This window comes from Cuculus canorus, chromosome 3, assembly GCF_017976375.1.
Source record: "Cuculus canorus isolate bCucCan1 chromosome 3, bCucCan1.pri, whole genome shotgun sequence".
NCBI lineage: Eukaryota > Metazoa > Chordata > Aves > Cuculiformes > Cuculidae > Cuculus > Cuculus canorus.
This window is the reverse complement of record NC_071403.1, coordinates 25,375,290-25,387,749: the sequence shown is the minus strand read 5'-3', so window position 1 is coordinate 25,387,749 and position 12,460 is coordinate 25,375,290. Positions and strand designations below refer to the sequence as shown.

Genomic DNA, 12,460 nt, shown 5'->3' with positions numbered 1-12,460 from the left:
AAAATCTATTCCAGAATATCTGGCCCTGTCATTCTAAGAACAACAAGCCTGGGTGATCAGCAGTATTGCTGGTCAGTAGTGCAGCTCCATGTTTAAGTAGAGACAAATTGTCTTTGGAGTACTTGGTCTTGATTCAAGCCTATCCCAAGCTATTACCTAGTAACACAAAACTTTTTCACCTGCTCAGATTCCTAGGTGCTGTCAATATCTTCACCAGCAGGGCTGGTGCTAATGCTGTGGTGGGGAAAATAATAGGACTAATGCTATGGTTTAGAGATTTTCTTTAATTTTTCTTTCTTTTTTCATTCTCACTCCTGTTTTTTACAGGTCATCTTAAAATCTGGTAGAGACAGAATTTTTTCCTTTGTTCATTACGGAGCTCATTCCTTTCTGACTACTGTCAGATTTATGGAATGAAATGAAGCCATGAAATATTTCAGCTGTGCATTTATGTACCTTTTAATGTAAAATCCTGGCAGCATTCTCAGTTTTATATTTAACCATAAATCAGGTTTGAGGATTGCATCTGGTACAAAAGGTCCATGTGATAAGGTATACTCAAATAAGCTGGTGAGTTATATACTTAGAAGAAATTTAGGCAGTTTTACATTGATTAGCTTGAGCTGCCTGAGTTCCAAAAGCAAAACAGTCATGAGTCTACAATGTGGATGAGAAATCATTAGCAAATCCTAGGTACAATGTTAAAGGGGGCAATTTAAAGTAATGTTATTAGTGGTGTACTCCAGGAGTTGACACTGGGATCAATACTGTTCAACATCTTCATTAATGACATGGAGATGGGACAGAGTACAGCCACAGAATATTGGCAGATGGCACAAAACTGGGAGACGTAGCTGATACACCAGATGTGAGTGCTGTCATCCAGAGGGATACTGCAAGGCTGGAAAAGTGGGGTGAGAGGAATCTCATGAAGTTCAGCAAGGGGAGTTTCGAAGTCCTGCATCTGGGGAGGAATAACTGCAGGTACCAGTATGTACTGGGAGCCACACAAATAGAAAGCAGCTTTGCAGAGAAGGTATGGCAGGTACTAGTGGACAATAAGTTGAACCTGAGCCAGAAACATGCCATTGAGGGTAAGAAGACCAACAGGATCCTTTGGGGCATTAGAAAGAGCATTACTGGCAGGCTGACAGTGGTGATCCTTCCCCTCTACTCAGCACTGGTGAGACACATCCGTAGTGCTGGGTCCAGTTCTGGGCTCCTGAGTAGGCGAGAGATGGAGCTACTGGAAAGAATCCACTAGTGGGTGACAAAGGTGACTCAGGGGCTAGAACATCTCTCCTATGAGGAAGGACTGAGAGAGATGGGACTGTTGAGTCTGGAGGAGAGAACGTACAGAGAGGTTCTCCTCAATGTGTACAGATACCTAAAGAGAAAGAATGAAGAGGAAGCTCACTGACAGGAGCAAATACAATGGGCACAAACTGAGATGCAAGGGATTCCACTAAATAGAAGAAAGAAAATGTTTCACTGTGAGAGTGGTTGAAAACTGCCACAGGTTGCCCATTGATGCTATGTAGTTTCCATCTTTGGAGATATTAAAAACCTAACTGGACATAGCCCCGGGAAATCTGCTTTAGGTGCTCCTGCTTAGGCAGAGCATTGGACTAGATGGTTTCCACAGGTCCCATGCCATCTCAACAATTCTGTGATTCTGTGATGGACCACAGAAAGATTTGTCAGTGCTGAATCATAAAAGAAGGAGGGTGAAAGAGTCCACAAAACCTCAGTACTACCTGACGGGTATTTGAACAGGAGTAATAGTTCCTGTAACGATAGCCTCTTGTAGATGACATATTGTGAGTTGCTATCTAAGTTAGATGTGTTTAGTCAGAACACGTGAGAAATAATATTGCTTTCAGCTGTAATATACTCTAAGCTGAATCCACACTGGAGCTTTGAAGCTGCGTTTATGGGCTTGAAGGTGACTTAGTCAACCATTCTGATACCTAGATATGAGTACTGCACAAAAACTGGGTTTTTTTTGATGGAAAGGAGTCGCCTGCTTGGTTGTGGTACATGGTTTGCCACAGTAAAGAAGATTTTGTTATTTTTGTTGCAGGCTGTGCAAGTAAAAACTCCTTTTTCACACTGATCATTTTAAATTTTAAGCTGAAATTAATTGTTACAGACCAGGCCATGGAAGAGATTTAAAACCTGTGTGCTTTCAGTAATCTTAGTTATTTTGATGGCTTGACGCAGAAGGAAACATAGGCAGTGATTCACTCAACCACTGCCTTCTACAGAACAAGGAATAAAGGCGTGTTTGGGATGCTAACATCTACAATAAACATACTCCTTACCAGAACTCAGCAGGGAAAGCAGATCTAAAAATTATTTTGTGATGACTTAATGGCAGTGTGAAGGAAAATGACTATACTTGTACATATTTTTTTTTCAGTTCATCAGGCAAAACCATCCTAAGGAAGGTGCAAGAAATCCTACAAGAGGTGGTTAGGCAGCAACTTGCTTATGAGAAAAGTTTCCTAATCCCTTTTAGAGGATTAATTCATGCTCTGAAACTTGAGAACTTACAAGCTTCCAAAACTAATATAAATTTGAAGAAAAAAACATTGCAAAAGAGAGGTTTTGGAAGAAAAGTGAGTTTTGAACTAAGCTTGATCCAAAATGCTTTAACATTTGTTTTTAAAATGTGATGTGTTTGAATGGAAAATATTTCTGAATAATCCTCCCATACACACACTGCATAGAAAATGTCCATTTGTTTAAACTACAATTCAAAATAGTAAAATTTGACTGAAAAGCATTGGTCTAAAAGTGGATCTTAAATTCTCAACAGAAATATTTCTCTAAAAACTTGAAGTTGAGTTCTGATATAAAGTCAACAATTTCATTTGAACAAGAAATTTTATACCTAACTATGTTTTATTCTAGGAAAAAAGATGTGAATCTGAGTTACAGTGGTCTCATTTGGAGAGAAGAAATTTGGTGGTAAAAGAGTGTTCATGTTCAATTACAGTTTTATCATTTAAAATGATGGGAATGTAGAGAATAATATATTGTACTTTCTTAGAAATATTAATGTATTTTTCTTCTATCGGCCTACAACCCAGCAAGTAGAAAATGTCTTTGGAATAGAAAAAGAAACATTAACAATTTGGGACTGAACTGGTCAGGATGAGAATGGCTCACTGAGGTCACAAAGGATCTCTGGCAATGAATATGGAGTCTTTCCCACCACCCTTTCTGTCTGGCTTTTTCAGTCCCTTTTCCTGCCTCCACCCTCACCTACAATCACTTAATCATGGAAGATACCTTTAAAAAAGTGCCTAAATCAAAATGAGATTAAAGTTAAAAGTGAAGAGATGTGCTGAAATCTTGATCTCAGACTTTTACCGGTGAGTTCATCTGCAGAGTGCAAATCAGAGCAGCACTTCTGAGCCATCTCTGCGAGAACAGCCTCCGCACATCAAGCAGGCAGCTACCAATTCCCCTCTACACCATGCAATAAAGCCAAAATGCCCACACGGCTGAGAAGAAGTCCACCAAGGAAAGAGCAGGATCCTAGCAACACACTACACAGGGAAGGAACACATCTACCTGAAAATGACACAAACTTGCCTTTGGGACTGAAAGATTTCCTGGGGAACACAACAGCAGTAGGAAGTGATGCCTGCGATACAGCAGGGGGTGAGGTGCTCACAGGACACGAAACAAAACAGCTTCATCACTAATAAGGGGTAACAGATCTTCAGTAGGCAAGGCTGACGCTGAATGCAATTTTTCAGATCTTACCAAAAAAAAAAAAAAAAGGCATTTCTTATATTTGCAGATGCATCAACTGCAAAGACTGGATTTCCTCCACCCTTAAATTTTATTTCAGAAATAGAAAGGTGGGTGAAGAATACCATGTTGTGAGAGAACAGGTACATCACATGAATCAAAATCCTGTGGAAAAAAGAAAAAACAAAACTATACAACTGATTAAGGAGCACAATTTTTTTCTAGCTGAATTCTTTAAAAGCCTGTGACCTACTTTAGAACCGCTTTAAGAAACAAAGTGAACAATAAGAAAAAGATGAGCAGCAGCAGTGTTAGCAGCAAGCTAAAATTGGAAAGGATTTTCATTACCCTATTTTAAAAAAAAAAGACCTCCTTCCCCCAAAACCAAACATAAAATCCCCAAGTGATAATAAAGTATCTGCTGCAGCAGCACAGCCTTTTCTTTTTCTCTCCCAGCTGCTCTGTGCCAACCTGACCTATTTTTCCAAGGAAAAAATAAACCCAGCTGCAGCACTTCTGTAGTAAAAATATGATGCCTTATCAAAATCAATGAAATCAGATTTCTGATCTCACCTATGTTAAAAGACTGTCACGAGCTGAGTGGCATTACAGTTTAGGAAAACCAAAGGTTACTGCGAGGAGTATTAGTATGTAGAATCCCTATCTCCTTTGTCATCGTTCCCAGGTATTTATAATTTCACACCCAATTAACTTTTGCTACGTGCAGAGCTCCACTAGTCTTGGCTGCCGCTCTCTTGCCAAACTTTACGCTGGAAACAGAGATGACGTGGCTCTGCAGACAAGCCCTGGGCTCCTCCATAGGGATCATACTTCGTGAAATCACTGCTGTGTACGGTCTAAGAAATGCTGGCAACTCTACATGTAGCATATACACCCTCTCTTCCTATCATATGTATTTTTTAGGGTGACCAAGGGAAGGGACTCTATGATGTGCCTCCATGGACTTTTCCGAGGGAAAGCAGGCTTCATAATGGGCAGTCCTAAGGGGCAGGATCAAATAGAGAACGAAGGGGCAGAAACATTGAGTGAAGCAAATAACAACCTGATTTCAAAGCAAGGACTATCTATGCACTCTGGATTTTTATTGACAACACAGTAGGCGTTGCTACAAGACCTAGCAGCAATGATCCTCTGCAATTGCAATATCTTTCAAGTACAAGGATTCAATAATAATACAACCTTATTAAAATATGCATATATTGCATCTCCTAGGCGGATACACCACAGAAGTTTTAACCCAGTGGAGAAAACCTGGAAGATGTGGTACTCTTCATATTCTACTGCTTTTACAGTGATGGACTAGTTAAATGATGTAACCAAGAGAGAGGGCAAGAAAGGCTTCCAGGAAGGTGTGAAACCACCAACCAATGTGAAAATACACTGTTGGTGGTGTTAAGCAGACTTATTTAGCTTCCTTCTGCTTCCCTCTGTTACACAAATGCGTGCTTTGTCTGCTCTTAGAACAGGACTCCCGGAACATTCAAATATGTATGTAAATTAATGTAGCTGAATAATTTCACTCAATTTGAGGATGTCAAATTAGATGATGTAATATTTTCTGGATCAGGCTTTTAGCTCTGCATATGAGAGCTGGTGTCCCCATATCTATGGAGGAGCAATAAACACAATCCACTTACAAAGTCTGAACATCTGCACCAAGGTTGCAGTAACAAATTTGCACAATTCGGCTGTGTGTGCATTTCACCAAAGGTGTAGAACTGTAGCAGGGTGACTTTTTCCTTCTATGCTCTGCTCCATATTTGTTGTAAGGCTGGAAAACCTTATTAGTTTAAATATGCAGGTGTATCAAATCTGCTGGTCTTTGGGGTGAGGAAAATATGTTAAATGTACAGATATACACATTCATTTGTGATGTGTCCTATATTCACTGTTAATGGTAAACCATCACACTTCATTCCAACACAGCGAAAGGATATATGACTCACAATATAAAAACTCAGTTATAGAAGAGAGCTGACAACAGGATGTTTGAAGGCAGTGAACCTGTTTGGGAGTGGGACTGATGGAAGAAAGAGTGGGAAGTGGAGGTCTTTGGCTTCTGGTTTGTCCTCTACCATGGAGGAAAAATAAAGGAGTGTTACTAGGACTGAGTAAAGAAAAAATTGCTGGTTTTTTTTTTCTCATTGTTTGATTGGTATATTTGCTGATTAGGTTCTCTCCTTTAAATATGTGGCTTTGTGCACCATCCATTAACCAGAAAACACATTTTAATTGCTTGACCCTTGAGTGTTGAGTAGATGGTGTCCTGTCAAACAAGATAGAAAATACAGTGGCATAGACTGTTCTAACTTCAGTCCTTGGGTCCAATGAGCAGCAACATCAACCAGGCCTTAGAGGGACTCAGCTCTGGGCTCTCTTCATGTCCTATCAATGGCCTTTGCCATGTATTTGAAATCTTTGTGCCTCTTATTGTTACTTGTTCTGTCTACTTAGGACATAAGGTCTGCTAAACAATTATGTGACTGGGTATCCTAATGTTTTCCTTAAGCCTTAAAATCTCTGTGCCAGACATTAAACATATTTCTTTCTATTTTAACACAGTTTGTCTTCCTAAAAGTGGTTATGATTTAAAATTAGATTCTGCATTGGGTAGACCATGGTATTCTGTTTTTCTTTACTATGATGTGAGGTTACTGACCCTTCAGTTACTGCTCCGTTGGGATTTTTTTGGCATGTGAAAAAGGTCCTTTATTTTTTATTTTTTTTTGGTTTTGGCATTATGACTTTCAGAAAATACTTCTTTCTATGATTATAAATACATATTATCTAAAAGTTAGTTCAAGGGTAGGATTGGCCTATTCTGACTTAACTAAAGTTTATCTGGACATCCAAGACAGTCCACATTTATCTCAGAAGATAAAAATCATTCGTAAAGTCTTAGAACTGTAGAAGAAATTGGTAAGAATGAAGAAATTCCTTTCCAACATTTAGGAACATTTTAAGAACACGTTATTTAACTCAAGGATATTGCACAGAATCATTTAGGTTGGAAAAGACCTTTAAGATCATAGAGTCTAACTGTAAACCTAACACTGCCAAGTCCATCACTAAACTATGTCCCTAACTGCCGTATCTACGTGTCTTGTGAACAATGAGTCCACTAAATCTGGTAAAGTCTATTTAAGTGAGGATGTGAAGCCTGATACTCAGTAACCATCCGTGCAAACCTAGAAGGGAATTGACCGTTTTCAAAACAGCATGATGCCCAGAGGCCATAACTCTGATCATTTGTGAGCGATAAAGTCAGTCCGAGGAGGAGGAGAGCAGTAAGCAGCAGCAGAAACTGTGTTAGGGAACAAATACAATTCAAGTCCTTTTTGTTAATTTGTGTTCAATTTGATAAATGTTTGCAGTAAAAAGCCTAAGCAAGTGATTAAACAAATCAAGAATTCAGCTACTGTATTTAAAAAAAACCCTCAAAATATTTTAAGACTTTACTTTGGAAAGTCTTGAGCTTTTAATTTGAAATATTTTTCAATGCTTTCCAATTTTCAAGCACCAAACCAAACAAAAAATTACAATTAGATCATCAGAATTAAACAGTTTTTCCTCTAATAGTTTCCTTTTCTTCTCCATGCAAATAAATTCCCAGACTCGCAGAACTCTAACTATGCCACAATTTTGCATGTTATAATACATAAATGAATCACGATATGGCTGAACTTGAAACTTGAAGAGCTCACTTGAGGAACACAAGGCTCCTGATAGATAGATTTATAGCCTAATACTGTTCTGGACTTCTGATAAATAGAATTATAACATAATGCTCTGAAATATTCTACAGCTTTCCTCTCAAAAGTCTCAGAATGCCTTTCTAAAAACAATAGTATAGAAATCCTAAAATGCAGTTGTGAGATACTTGTCTACAGATAAGTCTATTTGTCAAAGCAAAGAAATTGATTTGCTCAAGGTCAGAGAGCAAACTTGGAGGAGTGGGAAGACAAGAAGCCAGCTCACTACGCCTTTGCCAATAAAAGGGTGTGCTCATTGGGCTGTATCCATGGCACCAGCCTGGAATAGTTAAGATCACTCTATGAAGGTTGCCAAGTGGTCAACTTCCAGTGCTAGAGGTAGAAAGTACTTTGAAAATTTGTTGAAGCAATAAAATATTGTAGTTGCAAACTCTTCAATTGTCCTTAATGTCTCTGAGGTTATTATTAACATTCAAGTGCAAAATGATGCAGGTGGAATTTTTCCAGATTTATGACAAACCGTTATGACAAATCTCTTAGAGGCAGAGTGGTTGAGACAGTTTCTAATTATGAAGGATTTTCCAGTGAATTTGGGTTGTTTACAGTCTCAGATAATATTGCTATGAACTACTTTCTTTCTCTCCAATGTAACAAAACTGATTTACAGACGAGAATTGAGGCACGGAATAACAGGTGACTCTGGACAAAATTCTGGTCTCTCGTGTATGTGCTCTGTCAACAGCTAAACCACACTCAGTCACTTGGTCATTCATTCTTTCAATTCTGCCACCTATGCACGAAGACATGTTGCAAGAAGATGAATATTTTTCTGAGTTATAAGGCCTCTACGCTTGAGGCCAGCAACCAACTAGGGCAGCCTGTTCAGATCCATTATCCGGAATATGTTGAGATGTGCAAGAATTTACCAGTCCTTACATATGGACCTAGAACAATTTCAAAGGCAATCACAGCTAAGAAGAAAAGTAATCTATTAACATGAATGAAGTAGAATCAAAGTGAACAAAAGGAAGCAAGAAGAGACAATAGTTGATGTATACTATATAACACCAGAGAATGAGCGATATTCACAAAAGCTAACCTAAGCCTACTGAGACTAATGAACAAGGCACTTTTTATAGTTAAAGGAGAAAGATTCCTCTCTAGTGTGATTCCTAGAAGAAATTTAATTTAGCCATCATTATAAAGGCAACTAAGGGAAATTAGTTAGTCTTTGTAACAGTCTTGACCCTCCCTGTATCCCTGCTAAAGAATTTTATATCATAGGATTTTATTCAATTGTTTTTAATGCAACAGTTCAGTGGTTTTGGAGTAATGTTTGCAGCAATGTTTGTATAATTATGCAAAACTGTCCCTTTTTCATTCTTCTTACATTTTACAGGAAAATAAAAATGTATGAAGCAAGGAGTTCACAGCCTTCTTTCTCACAAGAGCTGTGCGCTCTGTTCCCAAAAGAATAAATTACACTATAGGAGCGCAGGTGGAGCATCAGCAGCATTTCACCATGCCAACTTCCAGACTTGCGGCTTTAGAGATTTTAATAGAACAATTGAACTGGAAATGGTTAATTTTATGATGATCCAAGAATTAGACATAAGACATCATCTTACCCTTAACTGGCAGGGAACTGTGCTGGAAAACTCAGGTCAGTTTTATTTCCCAGGTGATCTAACAGCCTGAACAGCATCTAGGGCTTGTTTACTCGACAGGAGGGCTGCTTATTTGAACAGGGTTAGAATTTCACTTTCTGGTTTTGGGCTTGACATTTGGAAGCATGTTAGTTAAGATTTTCATTTCTTTCTGTTTGTCCATGGTTAGGCAATATTAAAAGCTTTCAACTTTTTTTGAGAAGTAAAGCTTGGATATGAAAAAAATGAAGACAGCTGGGCTTATTGGTGTCTAGCCCACAGAACACGTCTTTCCAAGTCAACAAGAAATAAATGATTCATAAAATATGACTGCCTGCAAATAACCTGGAGATACCATAGGTCACAACCGATCAGGATCTCTTTCAGGCAGCTTTTGATTTCTTTTTGCTGTAATCCTACACGAAGGTTAGTATGCCATCATAAGTCTCTACTAATTATACTACTTTGAATCAAAGTGACTTTTGTGACACTGCAATAAAATGACATGGGAAGACCATCAGCAATGCGTTATAACATTACTATATTAAAGCTGTTACAGTTATCACACAAATGGAAGAAAAATATGGGTGAAAACAGACAAAGATATCTGAAACTTTTTTCTAAATGTAAAAGATTCTGTGCCCAGCTCCAACTCTTTTGGAAACAGGGACTGTTAAAGAAATATGATTTCAAACATTCATATCATTGAAATGGAAATTATAATTGATAGCTTCGTCCAAATTTAATTGTAATCTCATTATAAAAAATCCTGCCATTGTGAAATCAGGTAGGAGTACAATTAGTATAAATATACTTTAATTTAAGGAATATTTCCATATCAATACTTCTTTTTTAATCCTGGAATATAGGCATTCATTGCTAGCACCATTTCATTAAACAGTGGTATATCCTGTCAATACTCTTCCCTTTCAAATTCTAAACCAAAACTACAACTTTAAAAATGTGATAGCCAAAAGGTATCTTACAGAGAGAGAGTCTGGAGATGATAGTTGATTTTTATAATGTCAAAATATTGCTATAAACACAAGTGACTTATCAGAAAAGACACTATCTAGAAAGTTTTCTTGCAAAAGAAAACAGCTATGAAAGCTCACTAAGAGATAGAAACGGTGATTCAAATGTCACAACAAACAGCATACAGTTTTTCTGTTGGCTTGTTCTTCGGAGTAAACAAAACCAATCCTTAACTCATCACAAATGAAACCTCAAACAACATTCTCGTAAATGAATATGTGAACTGATTAACAATAGGAAAACAATAGCATCAAAAAAAAAAAAAGTAGAATCCTGCATTTAATTTAATTTAATCAGCAGCTTTCTGTCTGAGGAAAAAGTTCCTGCTTACTTGCTCGAAGTGCTAAATTAGGTACCTTGTATACTAGTGAATTTAAATATTATCAGATAAAGGAATAATGGAAAAGAGCCTCAATACTCACATTCAATTTTCAGCTGCTTCTCTTGGTAACTTGTACAGCAAAATAAAGAAGAAATAATTACATGTCTTCACAGAAACAAGAGTTCGTCAAATCCAAAAGAAACAGAACACTTTGCCAGAGCTATTTGAGGGTCCCATCAGAATTTGGCTGGGTGGAGGAAGGCTGAGGGGTCAGTTTGTTTCCCTTAGACCTCATGACATGCAAATAGCTGGCTGCCTCACCACTGAATCACATCATGCTTTGACATATTGTGTTTACAAATCACAAATACATACCATGTAGGAGATTCTTAAAGGAACTTCAGGTTGTCATTATTTTCAAAAGGAAAAAGTCTCTTTTAGAAAAATTAAAGAATAAAACCTCTCAAGAAAAAAAGAAAAGAAAAAAAAAAAAAGAGGAAAAAAAAGATGGATCATCACTCATCCCCTGAAAAACATTTGTCCTTCTATAATGAATCCAAAAGACCTTACATAGAATTGTTATTTGGAAAAGAAATAGAAAAATTATGATGACTAAAATCTGAGTGTTGTGTAGAGGAAAGAAGTGCAGGGAGAAACACTCCTTCAATTTCAGAAGACATTTTGGGGGACCCAGTAGAAAAAAATTTGCTGCTATTTCCTCAGGTAGGAAGGTGTTTGTATGGCGCTACCATCAGAGCGGCAGCAAAGGCCTCCTCTAGGTTCTCTCTCAATATTTCTCAGTTCTCACCTTTTTGAACTGCAGTCATCTTTTACTTTTGCTTGGACAGAACAGGGGCCAGCTAACTCTCACAGTCCGCCACATGCATAGTGGGTACAAAGGAGCTTATATTTTACAAGACTCTATGCAGACCTTTAATGAATCACAGCTGAAAAGTAAGAATATTGTATCCATTTGAAAATACAGGATGAAGTTAAGCAGAGTGAAAAGAAGGATGGTGGATTGTGGTATGAACTATTACTGACCTCCAGCCAGATTTTTCCACAAGCAAGAGTCAGATCTGAATCATTTAGTCTATAATGTCAAGTGGGTGGGAGCTGTTTCATATCACAGATAAAGAACTAAGGAAACTTTTAAACAGTTTAAAGATATCTTACGTTATCTGAAGTCTTTGGTAGAATTTCCAGACTGAGACTTGTTCCAGAGGTTATCTGTGTTTAGGTAGTATCTTGCAAGATACTACATTGGACTGATCATTTGATTATCGTTGCTAAGAATTCATCATCTCTATTTGTAGATGAGTGGTTTATTAAACCCCTGTAGGCATTTATTTTTTTCGTATACTCAAAACAGATTGAATTCTTTCCTTCTACTGTTATACGAACTATAAGCTTTATTTATACCACACACTTCTATGCCGATTTTTTCAAGCTTGCAGTTTTTTGCAGATTGAGGAAAGGACGAGCTAGGTCTGAATTTGAGGCCAGAATGAGAATCATAAATAGCTTCCTCTTGCCTTTACTTCTGAAAAGAAAAAAAAATGAAAGCAGTTTTTGACGAAGAACCTTTTGAAGCACACAAGACAGACCGAGACGGAAGAATTACCCAAATGGATCTGTCAAAGGAGTTAATGACAACTAGAAATAGTTCTTATTCAAGGTGTTCTTTCCGAAAGGCTGAGAAGTACAGACACCTCCTCTAGCATATGTCCATCCTTAAACGTCAAAGGCTATCCTTAAATTTGTCTAACTGTAAATAGAGATCATAACTACGTTAATAGAAGATGCCCAGAAAACAGAGTCAAAATTTTTGCCCAGAGGTGCTAATTGAGTACTAACGAAGAGGACAACAAAAACGCTGCTGTTGCTTTTCTATGTTAGATGACATCTCATACAGCTCCCATCTCTCTTCCTGAACCTCCTGAAATAGCAAATTATAT

General features: G+C 37.7%; 1 protein-coding gene across 1 annotated transcript in view; it reads right to left on the bottom strand.

Annotated features, from left to right (window-relative positions):
- Positions 1–10,823, bottom strand: part of FHL5 (four and a half LIM domains 5) — a 28,474-nt gene extending 17,651 nt beyond the window's left edge. Inside the window, exon 1 of the mRNA XM_054063856.1 lies at positions 10,603–10,823. The gene's annotated coding sequence lies outside the window, so the exon portion shown is untranslated. The remainder of the gene's footprint in view (positions 1–10,602) is intronic.
- Between the last annotated feature and the right edge of the window lie 1,637 nt (positions 10,824–12,460).